This window comes from Podarcis erhardii, assembly GCF_964252035.2.
Source record: "Podarcis erhardii genome assembly, chromosome: 8".
Classification (NCBI taxonomy): Eukaryota; Metazoa; Chordata; class Lepidosauria; order Squamata; family Lacertidae; genus Podarcis; species Podarcis erhardii.
In genome coordinates, this window is record NC_138499.1 from 41,225,588 (window position 1) to 41,244,019 (window position 18,432).

The window sequence follows — 18,432 nt, forward strand, 5'->3', positions numbered from 1 at the left end:
ATGGCAAGTGTAAAATGTTCAAGAGCCTATGTCCAGGCACTCTCAGTATAGTTAACTTTTAGTGCAATGGTATATATGTCTACTTCAGACATTTGCTGTGATCAAGCTGTGGTTTGTGATCCTGCTTTGGTTTTAAAGTGGGAGTGGAACTTCTCAAACTATAGTTTGGCAGCTTTACAGCATCACGAACTGTGGAAATCTGGAAGCCTTTCATTGAGGCACAATTGAGAGAAAGAAAGGGGGAGGAGGGAACTCTGGAGTTCATCATTCATTCCTGATCTAGGCTATGATTTGTGGCATCTGAATGTAGCCATAGAGGCATGTGTCTGGATAATTAATTGCCTCTAGTAGTGCACCACTGAAAAGCAGCTGAACAGCCCAGGAAGACAGAAAAATGCCCAATTCACGTGCCTTTTGAAGCAGTTCTGTAAGTGTGGCAAGGAAGCATAAACATTCACATACAGTCTCGGTTAAGAACTTAATTCATTCTAGAGGTCTGTTCTTATCCTGAAACTGTTCTTAACCTGAGGTACCACTTTAGCTAATGGGGCCTCCCACTGCCACCGTGCCACTGCCGCGCAATTTCTGTTCTCATCCTGAAGCAAAGTTCTTAACCCGAGGTACTATTTCTGGGTTAGCGGAGTCTGTAACCTGAAGCATCTGTAACCCAAGGTAGCACTGTACCTCCATCATCTTCTCAATGTAAAGTATGATGGGGAGCTGCATTTCTGAATATTCAGAGGACCTCTCTCCCTCCTATATTTTGAAAGATTACACTAATGAATGCATGTACAGTCTGACTCATACTTTATGTTGTACAGTATGCACAATGGTAGCATATGAAGACTGAAGCTCCTTCTTTGTGCATACCACAAGCCCATTTTGATAAATGTGTGAAGTGATTCAGTTCATTGGGGGCTCCTTGAAGAATTTATAAGCATGATTAGTTTTTCCAGGTTGTGGCAAGTCTCACTGGAATCTACTGCTCTTAGGAATGGAAGCTCTGAGCACATATCCTCCTCTTGTTAGATAGGTTGTGCAGTTAAGAGTGAGAGAAGTATGCAAGTCACACAACCTTTCAAAGGCTTTTGATTTTTCTAAATTACACAGATGTTCCCACTTGTCATTTAACTGTTGAAAATAGCTTCCACTCTACGTCAACAAAGCAGGTCAACAATCTTGTTGGTTGTTTCTCCACCCCAGTCAAATACCTTTCCCTGAGGAGAAGTGTGGCATTCTATGGTAATTTCAAGGATTGTCTCAAATTGCCCCCCCCCCAATCACATGTATGCCAGGAAGGTATTAGAATGAGATTTAAAGCATGAGAACCACTTTTTAAAATTTTGAAATCACCATCGCCCCCATGCATTTATTTGTATGTCACCTTTTATCCCAAAAGCCTCCAAAGTGGCGAACAGCAGATTAAAATACAATTGTATAAAAATGCAGTAAGTGAAAATAACAATCCATCAAATCAAAGTAGCAGTATAAGTAATATAATGAGATGTCAGAAAAGGCAGAGCAAATGGGAAGAGTCTTCAGAAGAGGGGTGGTTAGCTTCTGCCCCAGGGACCAAATGCAGCCTGACAGGCCCCTGTCTGATCCTCAGAACTGTTTCCAGGCCACATTCCCTCCCTAGCCACGAATACACCTCTTACCGGCCTTGTTTTACATCCTTCTTGAGGGTTTTTGCCCAGATGCCGTGTGCCTTTGAATGCTCATAATGACCTTTGTTTGCCTAGGAGGAGGACAGAAGGCATGTGTGATGGATTCAAGAGATCCCCCAGACTGCGTATCTATTCCTTCAGAGGGAGGGCAAGCCCACCCAGAATTGGTAACTGACCTACTAGAACTTGAATTCCATTACAGGTGAAGGGAAATCTAGATTGCATTAAAATGCTTGCTCCGTCGTACAGGCTATAAGGAGACTATTGTGTACCCAGCTGCAGAGTCCCCCACCCCTGGGAGCCTGGCCAACTAGAGGGGTGAATGAAATGGACACAACAACTGTCTGGGATAGAAAATGGCCACAACTTTATTGATTTCAGGTGTAGGTAAACCTTGGCATAGGCATTAGGCATGTATCCCTCCCTGCCCCCGTTGGGGGCATGAGGCATGACAGGATCTATTTGGGAAGATGAGACCATCGCAAGATGGAGGTTTACACAAATGGCCCCTCCGAAGATACTGAGGGAAGCTCTGTGGCCCGCTAGCCACCTGCTTCCGGCTCTAGGGGCAGAGACTTCCCTCAAGACCACATTAATGGGGTATCCTGTTATTGCCATCACAGTAAGGGGGAGGGGGAATCACCACTTCATCCCTCCCTCCCAGGTCAGAAGATAGGCTAAAGGATTCTGCTCAAGGCCTAAACCACCAAAGTTGTGACTAGTGCTATGGGGAAAGCAACACCTGCAGCACAGGGGAAATTCCTTCCCCGCTCTGAATACAGCAGCCATTGAAAACCATAACAAAGCCAGCAAATCTGAAAAGGGAAAGGTTAAAAGAAAAGCAACAAGGAAAACAGTAATGCATAGGGGGAGGGCTGGGTGGGTGACTGAGCTGCTGAGAGCAGTGCTATGCATGGGGAGTGGACCTGAGTGAGGATTGCAGCCTCCAGTTCCGCTCCCCAAGCCCTGTCTCCAGGCTGCTGCGGGTTGGTTGGATTTGAGCAGTGGGCCTGGCGGTGTTCACAATGCTGTGTGGTGGCCAAGGGGAAAGCGGCAATGGCCACAACAAAATGGTGAGGCTCTGCAGGGTGTACGAAGGCACCACGGCACGTCGTAATAGCCGCTCACCCCAGAATCTGGTAAGCGGCTATTGTTTATCATTCAGCTTTTTTATTTGTATGACCCAATATTTCTGTAACCATGGTTGTTAGAAAAAGATATAAGATGCAATCAGCCTATTCAACAGACCTAACTATGCTGAATTGTTGTCATAGCTGTTTTAAAAACAAAACTACTCATCCCACAAAAATGCCAAAGCTGTGTTTTTCAGAATTTGATTTAGTTTCATTAAAATATCACCCTTCTTTCAAGGCACTCAAGGTGGCATAAAAGGATCTCTCTAACCTCTCTTTCTATCCTCACAGCAACCCTGTGAGGTAGTTTAGGCAGAGAGCAAAAAATTAATTCCAATTTACTCAGTGAGCTTCTTGGTTGACAGGAAATTTTAATCCATGTCTACTGCATTTTCAAAACAGAAAACAACACGTATCACTCATAATACTTTTTCTGAGATAGAACTTTGTGATGGAAATTAGATTTTAAAAAATCCAATCCACCTTTTATAAAGGTGATAGATGCTATAAACAAAGCACATCAAAGTCATGGTTACTAGGAGAACATAATCCATGTTAATTAAAGCATATTTTTCCAGCCTTGCATCTAAAAAGAAAGATTACAACTTTTCCGTATTGATGTTCCTCCATGGAGAATTACATTTGTATTAATATTTATGATATGCATATTGGTGGTTTCAGCTGGGTAAAATTTGCTCCTACAGAAAAAGAGGAGTTCAGAAGTACTACATATGCTCAGTTATTCGAGAGGAGGGAAAAAAATCAAACACAGCTTTAGGGGATCATTCAAGCCTTAGAGCCGCTGGGTACTTTTTGATATTGCTGAGGTAGTCTGTGTAATGAGGCAGCTAGTGGTTTCATTATAAGTAGGTCAAAACTTGAACCAGGGCAGTTCTGAGGGCCAAACAATACATTTGGGTGGGGGAGCCTAATAAAAGACTTTGTTTCAGCGCCAATCCATTTGATTGTCACAAGACTGAGGAAATGTACATGAAGGAAAAGATGCCTCTTTGAACTATGTCTCACTGTGAACAGTGAGAGCTGCAATACAAGATTGTTCGTACTACTACTTGACATTTAAGTAAGACAAATATGGGCAGGGGAAAACCAAAGCCTTTCTGAGGGATAAACCACAGAACATGTCAGAAGCTTTAAAAAGAACATGTTAGAAACACATGGCATGATTCAACAAAAACACTATGCTAACAGATTTTGGCCCTTAAATAAAAATTGCATGTCTTTTTTGTATGTGCTCAAAAGTATATGAAAGCACCCAACATAATGGGGTGCAGGTATATTAAACACATCCTAGCACTATGTGCAGCTTGCCAAAGAGATGGTTAATATTCCTATGACAGTCCTAATAACTTTATGTCAGTTCCAAGTACTTCCTCTCCCCTCAGTACTATCAGCTTGGGGGAAGGGGCCTCATGAAGAACTTGAGGGTGCCACCCACTTTGGCTATCAAAGTTCAGGCCAAAAATTTTAGTCTGGATGAGGATCTGCCCATATACATATTAGACAGTCAGTTCAGACTTTCAGAAATCTTCTCCATGCAATATGGTAGGCCTTCAATTCAATTTCATAAAGCTGAGTGGCCTGAAGGAAAGAATTCATTATCTCCAATGTAGAGGAGGAGTTTGGATTTGATATCCCGCTTTATCACTACCCTAAGGAGTCTCAAAGCGGCTAACATTCTCCTTTCCCTTCCTCCCCCACAACAAAGACTCTGTGAGGTGAGTGGGGCTGAGAGACTTCAGAGAAGTGTGACTAGCCCAAGGTCACCCAGCAGCTGCATGTGGAGGAGCGGGGAAGCAAACCTGGTTCACCAGATTACGAGTCCACCACTCTTAACCACTACACCACACTGGCTCTCCTCAAGCACACAAGGTGAAGATAAAATATGGAGATGGCCTAACCTCACCTGTTTCTTACCCTTAAAATAGATAAGAAAGCTTTCCCATTTAAATCCATTTCACAATCTTTACACCATTTTCTGGTGCGACCCAGCTTTTTACGTTAGCAGCCAGTTACAATAATACAACATTGTCTCTGAACACTTGCCACTGGTGTTAGCACATCAAGTTATGACTTAGATAATTTATTTCCAGACAGAAGTTTGCATGCAATGCTTGAAGTGTTCTTATTCTGCACTATGCTGTGCTGCACATTGCATCAGAATCAAAGCTTGGTGTGAAAAACGCCTCTGCCATTACAAACAAAGAACAAAAATGGTAAACAATGGGAGTTGGGTTCTGAAAGAAAACCATGGATAATAGTTAATTGGATGTTAGTTATTATCCCATTGTTTCAATTGTAGTTCTAGTTAAAAAGGAAGATTCTTTTTGATACAGATTCTACTCACATGTTTGTAAAGGCTTCCTACTGCCTTTCCTTACAAATGGACTTTTTTTTTTTTTAAAGGATGAAAAATAGAACCTAATGCTCCCTGGAGCTCATGTGAAATTATATAAATTGTGGGTCTTCATTCTTGGCTTTTTAGTCTCCTCACAAATTCACCTTCATATATATGGCTAAACATGTTTGGGAGGAACAGGACAAGCACCTCCTGCCTCCAGGTCTGGCATTACACATCCTGGCTCCAATATCTGAACGTTCAGCAACAGTGTGTGAAAAGGAAGTTCTACATGTGCACCCTTCCACACAACCAGGAACTCAGCACAATCAGGATTCCTAAACGCATGGATGCCTATATTAATGCAGCTGTAGACTCTTGCTTTTCAGACATGCACACTGAATACTTGGGGAAGAGGTGGGGCTGATGAGGTACAAAATTTGGGGGCTCCCCATTTATGCATTTAGCCTTATGCAAGAAGGCAAATTTGTTAAGAGACCTTTTGTAATATTTGACCTGGCTTGGAGTTCCCATGGAGAACTTCCATTCGGTCAGAAACAGGTATTCTCTGAAGACACTTACCTTCTCTCTGTTTGTTCAAACTGCCTTTCATCCTCTCGAATTTCACATGTGTTCATTTTAGTTTTTATGTTACCTTTTCTGCTCACCAATTTCCCTGATATTATAATCTATTGTATTTTACCTAAACCTCCACATTTTTAACAGATTGTCTGAATAACTAATGCTTTACTACTGTTGTTGTTGTTGTTGTTGTTACAGTAAAAACATGCCTTTGGGTTACTCAGATTCCTCCTCTTCACATGTGTAGTTCACATTCAGAAGCTCAAATTAATTTGTTGCTGATATTGTAGCACCCTGCTTGTGGTTAACGCTTAGCTGGAATGAAATATTCAACGCAGCAATAGAGAAATTAAAATAGTAATTTATTTGTCAGACAAATAAATAAGAGGCACAGTGGTACATGGTTACCAAGCTCTGGCCTGGCCTCCTGCCATTCTGGCCAGCACTTATATTCCCTTAATCCAGCCCCCTTTGCTCCTCCTGTGGCTGCCTCTGTCCAATCAGCCTGGTTGAAATTCCTATTGGCTGTTTGGTAGAACCAATCACAAAAGATACACCCACAAAAGATACACCCACTTCCTTGCCCTTATAAGGGAGACAAAGAGCTATATATATGACATATAAGTAATAATATATCTTACATGGAATCTTAATTACCAGCTCACCTCTTGCCCTCCTTGCCCTATTGCCTTCTAAAACAAATGTTTAATCTTACATTTTTATGTTCAACAGATGTCAAGGATCTTGAGTTTCACATCAACATTGAAAGATTTCCTTCATTTAAGGTTTCTGACAACTATATATCAAGACTGCTTGGATGGCGTCTTCTGTCTGGCAGGGGGGCTAGGCTCATTTGCCCCTCTGGTCTCCTATTGCAATATGACTCTATGAAATAAGAATCTAGCATTTCTTAAATCCTTTGCATAATTACATTTAAGCCAATATATTTAAGCTAATATATTTCATACATTTATCATAGGTAGCCTCTTAAAAGAATAAAGCTTTTCAAAGTAAAAAGGAAGGAACTCAGTAAAACACAGCTTTTAAAAAGAAACCTCTTCAGTGTACACCTCCCCCTTTCACCCCCCTTTCCAGCCTCAAAATAAAATAGGAAGAAGCTTCTTCTTCTGCCAAGCCAGTTGCCTTTCCAACATTTAACACATTTTAACCTTTTTAACTCTCTCAGTTTAAGAAACAGCTTTAGAAGAGACTTTTCAAAAATGTTCTCTTTTTCTGTCAGCTAAATGTTTTTCCCCATTTGCTCCTGGCCTTTCAACCTTAGAAAGAAGATCTGGCTCATTTTACTGGGAGGCACATTGGTATTATCTTACCCATTCTTAATAGTGTTTTTTCAGCCTTGGGGCAGCATATGTAATTCTCCCTTTTTATGACTTTGAGAATTGTTTTTCTACTATAAATCAATGGGGCCCTCTTGTCTTAGGAGAATGGCCAAGGTTTTCTCTGCCTGGCATGAAACATTTGAAAATCCTTTTTAAGCTCATTTTTAAATACAAGCCTTGATTGAAATATATAGAAGCTTTGATAAAAATGCAGGCTTATGGTTAGGTGCCTCATTCCCCCCTTTCAAGCTCAAGGACCTTCATCCCAAGTGTCCTTGATAGCTTGACCTTCATCATATTCCTGAGGTAAAGCTCTGTATAGGGCCATGATATGAGGTAGAGTTTCATTTGAAACCATCTTGCTAATTGTACTTCTAAAACATGAAATGATACATGGCATCATACATAAAACCAATACTACTACTGTCAAGAAAAACAAGCAAGACAATAGTATCCCTTTGAGTCCTGTGACATTAGGTAACCAATTGGTGAGCCATCCCATATCCCATCCTTCCCATGTTTGTACTGGGACATGTGCTATATTCTCCATCTTTGTGGCCAACACACGGATTGCCTCACCATTATCAGAAATGTTAAAGCAACAGGCATTCCCTGTCAAGTTCAAGACTCCACATAGGCCTCCCTGCCTGGCAAGTACATAATCCATTCCCATTTTCAGCTGCAAAATGGCGGCTCTACTTTCATCCAACTGTTGTGCAATAAGTCTCAAACTCTGGGCCGTTGCATTGGTTACAAGTTCCACTACTGCTTGCAATCGAATTATTCTGTTTAGATTATAAATAGGATCCCGTGCCCCTTGTATGAGCTCACCAGGATTCCAGGAGGCAGGATCATAATAGGCTATAATGCGCTCTGGTGGCCAATCATCAGTACCGCTCCAACTTTGGGTACTTCCTCCTGCTATATGAGAAATATCAGCATTCCTTCGTGTTCGCCTGGCCGAACTAGTGGGCATAATCCACATTGGTGGTAATACCCAACCCAAGAAACAAGTCCCACTCCATTTGGAAGGGAGTTTCTTGTATGCCCATTCTCCACATATCCACCACAACCATCGGGTCTGAGGTTTTTGGTACGTGGAGTACAGAAGGCGAAATACCAAAAGGGGTAGAGAGTTCACAGTGCAGTATGTTAGATTGCCTTTTTCTGTCACAGTTATGTTCCACACCACTTTCCATGCGTGAATAAAAGGAGGTGCACAGGGCAAGGTATTCCGAGTTCGATAGGTAGTACCGTGTGCCCAGGTATGACTATTCTTAATATAATCCCAAGTATAGTGACAATGAGAAGAGCCTATCATGGGAGAATCAGCTGCATCTGATGATTTATGTACACAGAATTCCCCTTGTACAGGTATAACTCGTAATGGTTTAGTTGAGTTCCATCCGGGGAAATTCTGTATTTCAGTTTGGTGTGGCATTTCGCTTACCATACCAATAGCATCTAATGGTATCGGTAATAAGGGCATACCTCCCTCTGAATCATCTGGCCCAAGAGAGCAAACAAGGCAATTGGTCCTATTTGCAACATTAGCTACCATTTCAGCTAAACCTACCCACATATTGTGGTCATGGCTGAATCCATATTTAGCCAATTTGGTCAGATTCAAGGACCCTTCCCCTTCCCAAGGGATCAGGATTAATAATAAAATCATGTTGATGTCTAGTATATGCATTCCTTCCACAAAAGATTACCTTATTGTGATAGCAAATAATTATTAGCCCCAATATAATTCCCCCAGTGACAGAAATGGGGAACCACCAAGACCAAAACATATATCCCGAGGATCCCCAATGAGTAATATCTCTGATAATTGTTCCACAAGGGGGGGGCAGTCAATCAATTGTATTAGAGAATCTTTCCGTTCACAGTCGCCGGTTCAGACGCTCCTCAAGCTTCAGGCGTGCGCAGGTCAGCCAGCTTCCAGGTTGTGGCTGCAGCAGGCCGGTCGTCAAATGTTGCCCGTGACCTAGCCCGTTCCCGGTAGGGCTAGATACAGGGGTTTTTGGAGAGAGTCAGTTTTAAAGGATTAGAGGGGTCACCTTTGCACGTCCAACTGCCTTCAGACCTCTTCAAACGAGAGTGATGAATCCAGGGGGTCACCTCAGCTACCTTCACCGCTGTTGGAGTAGAGAGCAAGATGGTGTAAGGTCCACGCCATTTAGGTGCAAGTGGATCACGTTTCCACTCTTTCACCCATACGCTATCGCCAGCCTGGAACTGATGAATCGGCTCGGCAATGCTGCACGGCGTGCGTTCGAGGGCCCACCTGTTAAGAGAAACAAAAACACGGGAGAGAGATTGCACTTGTCCCTGTGTCACATGATCTCCTATTTGTTTAAGGTCAGCTGGAATATCCTGAACAAAGGAGGGCGGTCTCCCATACAGGAGCTCAAAAGGTGACAACTTAAGTCTTTTTGTGGGTGCACACCGAACACGAAACAGTGTTATGGGTAACACATCTACCCTTCTGAGACTTTAGACATATTAGTGGGCTTCTGGCATGCCCTGCGGATACCTTGCACAAGTGTCTGGCGGTAGGTGGTAAGTCTGGCCAGGTGAATTGCATTGTTTGGATCCCAATTAGGATCTTCCAAGGGAAAGTTATCTTGGAGATGACGGTCAATATTATAAATATTTCCCACTCTGGCCTGCTCACGCAAATATATCTGTGCCTTTTCAATTATGTCTCTCCTTTCCTCAGTGGTGAACAGAGTATTTAGGAGCTGGCGACAATCTGTCCAAGTAGGGCTATGAGTATTTACTATTGAAGTCACCAAGTCCATCATAGCCTGAGGTTTTTCTGCAAAAGATGGGGTGTGTGTTTTCCAATTCATCAGATCTGTAGTTGTGAATGGAATATATTGCAGGGTCGAAGTTCGAGGTGGCCGTGGTCCGGGTTGCCCATTAACCAGCGCAGGCTCCTCAAGTGCATCAAATACTCTTCTAAGAGGGGCTACTACGTGATCTTTCTCTTCACTTTGCTCTAGGGGCCTCAAATCATAGGGGATGGTATCTGTCGCAAGGCGTTCTTTTAGCAGCTTTATACGCCTGGCTGTATTGCTTGCTGACCGAGCAAGGTCTCCCTGTAACTTCTGTAACATTTCTCTGGGACTTGGATGTACAGGGGTTTGGGGTGGGCAATCAGTTGTTCCACTAAAGGAGACTGTAGATGGAGGTCTATTAGGAGTCACAGGTGGAATAACCACTTCTGCTTGGGCTTTATTATAGGACTCCAATGCCTCCTGAAGATATTTATCATAATCTATCAAGGAATCAAGCTCTGTGACTCCACTCCCATTATTCATTCCAGTTTCTTGCCTTGGGGTTACAACTGGTGGAGTGTTTGGATTAGGCTCCCTTTGATGTGGAGCATAGGGTGGAGGTGGAAGCACCTCTTCCTCTGGTCCCTCAAAAATGGGTTTGAGTTTATTTGGCAAGATTCCTTTCCTAGCTTCAGCTTTTACAGCCAATAATTTGCATCGTTTGACTTTGCATTCCCTTATCCATGGAGGATTTTTATTTAATGTGCTCAGCCAGGAATCTATATATGGAAATTGTTCTGGGCACCCTCCAGTTTCTTTGGCGATATCAGTCCAAAGTTTGCTTACTAAATTTATATCAAAAGTTCCCTGAGATGGCCATCCAGTAATTTGTTTTGGTCATTCTAGTTCACATAACGTTCTCAAGCGCTCTGGCGTCATTTTGACTCCATATGCCCCTGAGAAGGCTTTCTTAAAATTATTTAACATACACTCAAGAGGTGTATTTTCCCCCTTTGAACCCCCAACTCCCATTGTATGGCCCTGTGAAGTATCCACTCAGTCACTCACAGACGCGCTTTGTGGGTTTCCTTGCCTAGTGAAGTCGGCCTTACTAGGAACCAAAGTACTGCCCACTCCACACTCAGGTCAGCTACAGATTGCTCTGTACTTTCTCACACATACAATGCGCTGGATACTTCACCACACTCTACCTCCCAATCCTTCCCTTTCCCTACACCAGATCACCATCTGATGTACCCAACCACCTAGCGTACTCAGTTTCCCCTTACTGAGACGCAGAAGTTTGATCAAGACTTCTCTTCCTCCTAATTAATTGGAGGGCCAAAAATCCCTTTGTGCACTTACCCTTGGTTGGTTCCCTGTTTCCCCCGGTCCGTCGCCGCCAGTGAGCAGGGTATCAGACAGACGAGTCTTCTGCGTTCCCCCTGGAAAAATTTACCAGTGCGCGCTTTGGGTAAGCAGTTGTCCTCTCTCTTGTACCCTGCCCAGTAGGGCGAAGGGGCTGCGTTCCAGCAGACCACTTATCCGAGTCACAGGGCACCATAAAATGTAGCACCCTGCTTGTGGTTAACGCTTAGCTGGAATGAAATATTCAACGCAGCAATAGAGAAATTAAAATAGTAATTTATTTGTCAGACAAATAAATAAGAGGCACAGTGGTACATGGTTACCAAGCTCTGGCCTGGCCTCCTGCCATTCTGGCCAGCACTTATATTCCCTTAATCCAGCCCCCTTTGCTCCTCCTGTGGCTGCCTCTGTCCAATCAGCCTGGTTGAAATTCCTATTGGCTGTTTGGTAGAACCAATCACAAAAGATACACCCACAAAAGATACACCCACTTCCTTGCCCTTATAAGGGAGACAAAGAGCTATATATATGACATATAAGTAATAATATATCTTACATGGAATCTTAATTACCAGCTCACCTCTTGCCCTCCTTGCCCTATTGCCTTCTAAAACAAATGTTTAATCTTACATTTTTATGTTCAACAGATGTCAAGGATCTTGAGTTTCACATCAACATTGAAAGATTTCCTTCATTTAAGGTTTCTGACAACTATATATCAAGACTGCTTGGATGGCGTCTTCTGTCTGGCAGGGGGGCTAGGCTCATTTGCCCCTCTGGTCTCCTATTGCAATATGACTCTATGAAATAAGAATCTAGCATTTCTTAAATCCTTTGCATAATTACATTTAAGCCAATATATTTAAGCTAATATATTTCATACATTTATCATAGGTAGCCTCTTAAAAGAATAAAGCTTTTCAAAGTAAAAAGGAAGGAACTCAGTAAAACACAGCTTTTAAAAAGAAACCTCTTCAGTGTACACCTCCCCCTTTCACCCCCCTTTCCAGCCTCAAAATAAAATAGGAAGAAGCTTCTTCTTCTGCCAAGCCAGTTGCCTTTCCAACATTTAACACATTTTAACCTTTTTAACTCTCTCAGTTTAAGAAACAGCTTTAGAAGAGACTTTTCAAAAATGTTCTCTTTTTCTGTCAGCTAAATGTTTTTCCCCATTTGCTCCTGGCCTTTCAACCTTAGAAAGAAGATCTGGCTCATTTTACTGGGAGGCACATTGGTATTATCTTACCCATTCTTAATAGTGTTTTTTCAGCCTTGGGGCAGCATATGTAATTCTCCCTTTTTATGACTTTGAGAATTGTTTTTCTACTATAAATCAATGGGGCCCTCTTGTCTTAGGAGAATGGCCAAGGTTTTCTCTGCCTGGCATGAAACATTTGAAAATCCTTTTTAAGCTCATTTTTAAATACAAGCCTTGATTGAAATATATAGAAGCTTTGATAAAAATGCAGGCTTATGGTTAGGTGCCTCAATATATCTGTACTTTCTGTCAAGCATGGATGATAATGATGCCTCAGTGTGTCCATATGCCTGTTTCTATCCTCTGCTTTCCTCCATGGGAAAAGTTCTCTTTTGGCAACAAAACTCTGGCCCAGGGTTGTGGAACCTTTCTTCAGACCAAGGTCTATATTCTCTTCTGGGCAACCTTTGGAAGGTTAGATGCCAGGGATCAGGATGGTGTGGTAGTGGTGGGTACTGAGCAGAGATATGAGTGGGCAGAGCGACAACTGTTAACAATACATTTGCACAATAGCCTACACACCCCTTCCAGACAGGCAAGAGGCACCGTCAGAGCTCAATGACACATTCTAGCCAGGCAAAAAATAATAATTGAGGTGCGACTTGAGGCCAGTGTGGGGTGCAGCCTGAGGGGAATCCCGATGGGCAGATAAAGGCATATTTTCTCTTGGTCTGAGGTTCTGAACTCTTGCCCCAGCCCAATGTCACATAGTGAGCTTCATGGCTATGCGTGATTTGAGCTTGGGTTTCTCAGTGTGACAGTCTAGCCAGTACGCCACATGGTTTTTAGACAAGCCGCTATCAGTCTCAGCTGCCCAGAAGTAATAAGGGGAGAATAATACAGGCCCAGTTCACATAATTTAATGCATATGAAGTGCTCTGGATACTGTGAAGCATTACATCAATACTAAGAATGAGTAGTAGTAGTTCATCTCTGCTGGCAAGAGTCAGAAAAGACAAATATCTGCAGAACTTCCTCCAAAGAAGAAAAAGAAGAGATGGTAATTCTGCACTCCTAAAACCTCTTCCAGCAAAGCATGATTGACATAGATGTGGCTGAAATAGTGAAAAGAAAATGAAGTGAAAAGACAGGCTTCTGAATTTATTCTGAGCTCATTCTGAATCCTTTGAGATCTGAGGTCTTTGTTTGGCCTAACTCAATTATCAGAATTGCCAGGCAGGCGTCAACAGTGTGTCTGGGTTGTTTTTTTTAATATGGGGTAAGCTAAATAGATAATTAATACGTTACTGCTAAAATATTAGCCTTATGAAAAATGGAAAAGAATGCTATAGACATTCCAACAAAATGAAGTGGTTGCCACGGAAATAATTGCATTCCACCATTCTAGCATTTGGGAAAACTTCCTAGAATGAAGAATAGTGCATTTATTGTTTTATATATACAGAAGTCAATAAACTCGTGTTGCAATATTTGGTTTAGATTGATCAACTAAAACATTTTGAGCATTAATTCAAATTTATTTATAATATAAGCACATTTGAAAATTGTAGCTTGCAAGTGCCTCTCTGTGTGAGATGAAAAGGAGACTACCTTTATAAACTGATGCTCTGGGACATACATTCAAGGTGCTGGTTTTTGACCTCAGGTTCTTCCTTAAAACATTTGATGGTTGTGGTTTTGCTATTTGCTGTTTATTAGGTAGGATCAAGGTGTTTTAGGCTGCAAGTCTAGACACACTTGCTAGGGAACCACTCACGGAACATGGTGGAACAGACTTCCAAGTAAAATTGTACAGGACTGCACTGTTAAGCACTATCTAGCATTTAGTGGGGGGAATTGTATTGTTTATATTCCGTCTATGCAAGATGAATGTTGATGTAAAGTCTTCTACAGCCTGAGAAAATAATACCTGCAATGATTTTGTTCAGCTTGCTATTAGATTTAATTATGCCATGCCTGCCTTTTAATTAATATTTTTTATCCCTAAGAAAGATGGTGAAACAGCCTAGAACACATAAACAAATCATGGACTGCATGTCCAATATAGTTTGATACTGACATGCTGTACTACAACTTTATAAATAACTGCCAAGTTCCTTGTGAAATTAAATCTGCCAGTTTTATTATTTTACCAAATTTAAAGACTGCTTTGAAATTTAAACAATGGCAACTGCTGATAATTTGTGATAGAGTTTGAGAGAGAAACCAGGACAATTTGTAAGTGAAAAGCAATTTTTGTGGCAAATTAAGTGACAACAAACCCAACACTAGTAAAACGGTGTCATTCTTTCTTTCTTATTTATTTATTTATTTATTTATTTATTTATTATTTATCTGTCTCATGTACACATTACCATTAATTAAGATAACAAAAAGGCAGTTCACCATAAAATAAAGCAATAAAATAAAATACAATTAGATATACAGCTATAACATTGAAAGATGGATAACAGTGGTTATTAAAACATCAGTGGCTTGGGATCACTGGCCAAGTAGGTAGGTTTTCAGCAATCTATGAAGTGCCCAAAAAAAATTTTTGTTAACGTCAGAGTAACAAATAAAAATAGGGAAACCCTACAGCCCACCCACCTGCCTTCCTTAAATGGTGCCTTTGCTGACAATCTTCCAGTTTCAAATTCAGTTTGATGATCAGTTCACTGAACATCTTTTGGTGAACCATTACGTTAGCCTCACCCTCACAGCATGGATTTCTGAAAAATAAGTCATGTCAGACTAACCTGATCTCATTTTTTGACAGAATTACAACCCTGGTAGATGAAGGGAATGCAGTGGATGTAGCCTACCTTGATTTCAGCAAGGCATTTGACAAGGTGCCCCATGATATTCTTGTAAAGAAGCTGGTAAAATGCAGCCTTGACTATGCTACCACTCAGGGGATTTGTAACTGGCTGACTGACCGAACCCAAAGGGTGCTCATCAATGGTTCCTCTTCATCCTGGAGAAGAGTGACTAGTGGGGTGCCACAGGGTTCTGTCTTGGGCCCCGTCTTATTCAACATCTTTATCAACGACTTGGATGATGGACTCAAGGGCATCCTGATCAAATTTGCAGATGACACAAAACTGGGAGGGGTGGCTAACACCCCAGAGGGCAGGATCACACTTCAAAACAACCTTGACAGATTAGAGAACTGGGCCAAAACAAACAAGATGAATTTTAATAGGGAGAAATGTAAAGTATTGCACTTGGGCAAAAAAAATGAGAGGCACAAATGCAAGATGGGTGACACCTGGCTTGAGAGCAGTACATGTGAAAAGGATCTAGGAGTCTTGGTTGACCACAAACTTGACATGAGCCAACAGTGTGACGCGGCAGCTAAAAAAGCCAATGCAATTCTGGGCTGCATCAATAGGAGTATAGCATCTAGATCAAGGGAAGTAATAGTGCCACTGTATTCTGCTCTGGTCAGACCTCACCTGGAGTACTGTGTCCAGTTCTGGGCACCACAGTTCAAGAAGGACACTGACAAACTGGAACGTGTCTAGAGGAGGGCAACCAAAATGGTCAAAGGCCTGGAAACGATGCTTTATGAGGAACGGCTAAGGGAGCTGGGCATGTTTAGCCTGGAGAAGAGGAGGTTAAGGAGTGATATGATAGCCATGTTCAAATATATAAAAGGATGTCACATAGAGGAGGGAGAAAGGTTGTTTTCTGCTGCTCCAGAGAAGCGGACACGGAGCAATGGATCCAAACTACAAGAAAGAAGATTCCACCTAAACATTAGGAAGAACTTCCTGACAGTAAGAGCTGTTCGACAGTGGAATTTGCTGCCAAGGAGTGTGGTGGAGTCTCCTTCTTTGGAGGTCTTTAAGCAGAGGCTTGACAACCATATGTCAGGAGTGCTCTGATGGTGTTTCCTGCTTGGCAGGGGGTTGGACTCGATGGCCCTTGTGGTCTCTTCCAACTCTAGGATTCTATGATTCTATGATTTGTTCATCTCATGTTAATGGGATGAAGTACTAACAAGAATTATTTCAAACCATTAATTTTATCATGCAACAGCAAGCTATCAATTTTTAAAAGAAAAGCCTGACTAGCTTTTCAGACACCTTTTAATTAAATACCGTATTTTTCGTCCCATAGGACGCTCCGTCCCATAGGACGCACCTAGTTTTTTGGGGGGGAAATAAAGGGAAAAAAAAATTCCTTTATTTCCCCCCCAAAAGCAGGTCGGGGAAACCGAACCAGGTCGAGGAACGGCGCTGCGCCTCCCTGCTGTCCCCCGAGCTTGTGGGGCTGGCCAATGTCTGCCTCAGGCGGCAGGCTGCTATCCGCAGCGTGGGGAGCCCTGCGGGGAACTCCTGCAGGGCTCCCCACCCTGCGGATGTCTGCCTGGCGCGCGGGGTGCTCTGCTCCAGGGCGCCCCACCCGCCGGGTGGCAGGCTGCTATCTGTAGTGTGGGGAACCCTGCGGGGAACTCCTGCAGGACTCCCCACGCTGCGGATGTCTGCCTGGCACGTGGGGCGCTCTGCTTCAGGGCGCCCCACCCGCCGGGTGGCAGGCTGCTATCTGCAGTGTGGGGAACCCTGCGGGGAACTCCTGCAGGGCTCCCCACGCTGCGGATGTCTGTCCGGCACGCGGGGCGCTCTGCTTCAGGGCGCCCCGCCCACCGGGCGGCAGGCTGCTATCCGCAGCGTGGGGAGTCCTGCGGGGAACTCCTGCAGGGCTCCCCACGCTGCGGATGTCTGCCCGGCGCGCGGGGTGCTCTGCTCCAGGGCAGCCCGCCCGCCGGGTGGCAGGCTGCTATCCGCAGTGTGGGGAACCCTGCGGGGAACTCCTGCAGGGCTCCCCACGCTGCGGATGTCTGCCCGGCGCACGGGGCGCTCTGCTTCAGGGCGCCCCTCCTGCCGGGTGGCAGGCTGCTATCCGCAGCATGGGGAGCCCTGCGGAGAACTCCCACAGGGCTGCCTAGGCTGCGGATGTGTTCTTGAAGTGCCGGGCGCCCTGCTTTCAGGGCGCCCGACGCTCCAGGATGCAGGTTGCTATCCGCAGCCTAGACAGCCCTGCGTGACCTCCTGCAGGGTTGCCTAGGCTGCGGATGTCTTCCTGAAGCCTGGAGAGCGAGAGGGGTCGGTGCGCACCGACCCCTCTCGCTCTCCAAGCTTCAGCAAAAGCCTGCATTCGCCCCATAGGACGCACCCAGATTTCCCCTTCATTTTTGGAGGGGAAAAAGTGCATCCTATGGGGCGAAAAATACGATAACTTTCTAAAGAGATGCCTGTAACAACTGATATTATAGTTGAAGTCTTGTTTATTCTGTTATATTTTACGCCAAGAAGAACCATTTATCCTAAATAGAACCCAATAAAGCAGACATGTATGTACTTTTTTAAAAAAATGTGATCCCATTGAGATGGCAAGCTGATATTTTGCAGGTAGCTCTTAGAAATATTAAATAATCAATACAATTTTTTGGGATTTTTAATCATATTAATCTTTCTAATCACTTTTTAAAAAATTAAATTTTGTAACTTAGATTTAATCATGTGATATATTATATTAGTTCTAAAGAGTTTGGTGTTGTAGCTTTGATGTATCTCAATCCTAGACTGAGCTTTAAAGGTTTTTGTGTAATCTGGCAAGGACAAAATTGTCATTTTTTTGAAATTTCAAACCCTCATAACTCAAAAACATGATGAGATGAAAAATTAAAATTTTAGATTTTAACTTAGTTTCGATCATTCAACAAGTGTACAACATATTAAGAAAATTGTTTGACATGAGGTACAAAGGTTGGATCACTTGATATGGAATGACCCTAAAACAGAAATCATAATGCTGTCTAGCTTAACAAGGTTGCTGTTTTCTTTTGGATTATTGTGGCAATGTATGAAAAGGATGTTGATTAATTAAAAAAGAAGAAGGCAGCAGTTATGGCTTAATCTGCTGCAGTTAAGAAGTTAGTCCTCTGGCAATTTACAGATTTATGGCCAGACTTTCCATTAGAGAAGCACTGTGAT

The 18,432-nt window shown here is 43.0% G+C and overlaps 1 long non-coding RNA gene across 1 annotated transcript; it reads right to left on the bottom strand.

The window, feature by feature from the left end:
- Nucleotides 1-16,736: 16,736 nt before the first annotated feature.
- Nucleotides 16,737-17,281, bottom strand: LOC309349324. The gene is made up of 3 exons (XR_014159849.1): nucleotides 17,248-17,281; nucleotides 16,891-17,176; nucleotides 16,737-16,819 (listed from the first exon to the last, which is right to left on the bottom strand). It is a non-coding gene; the product is annotated as an uncharacterized lncRNA (long non-coding RNA).
- Nucleotides 17,282-18,432: the final 1,151 nt, after the last annotated feature.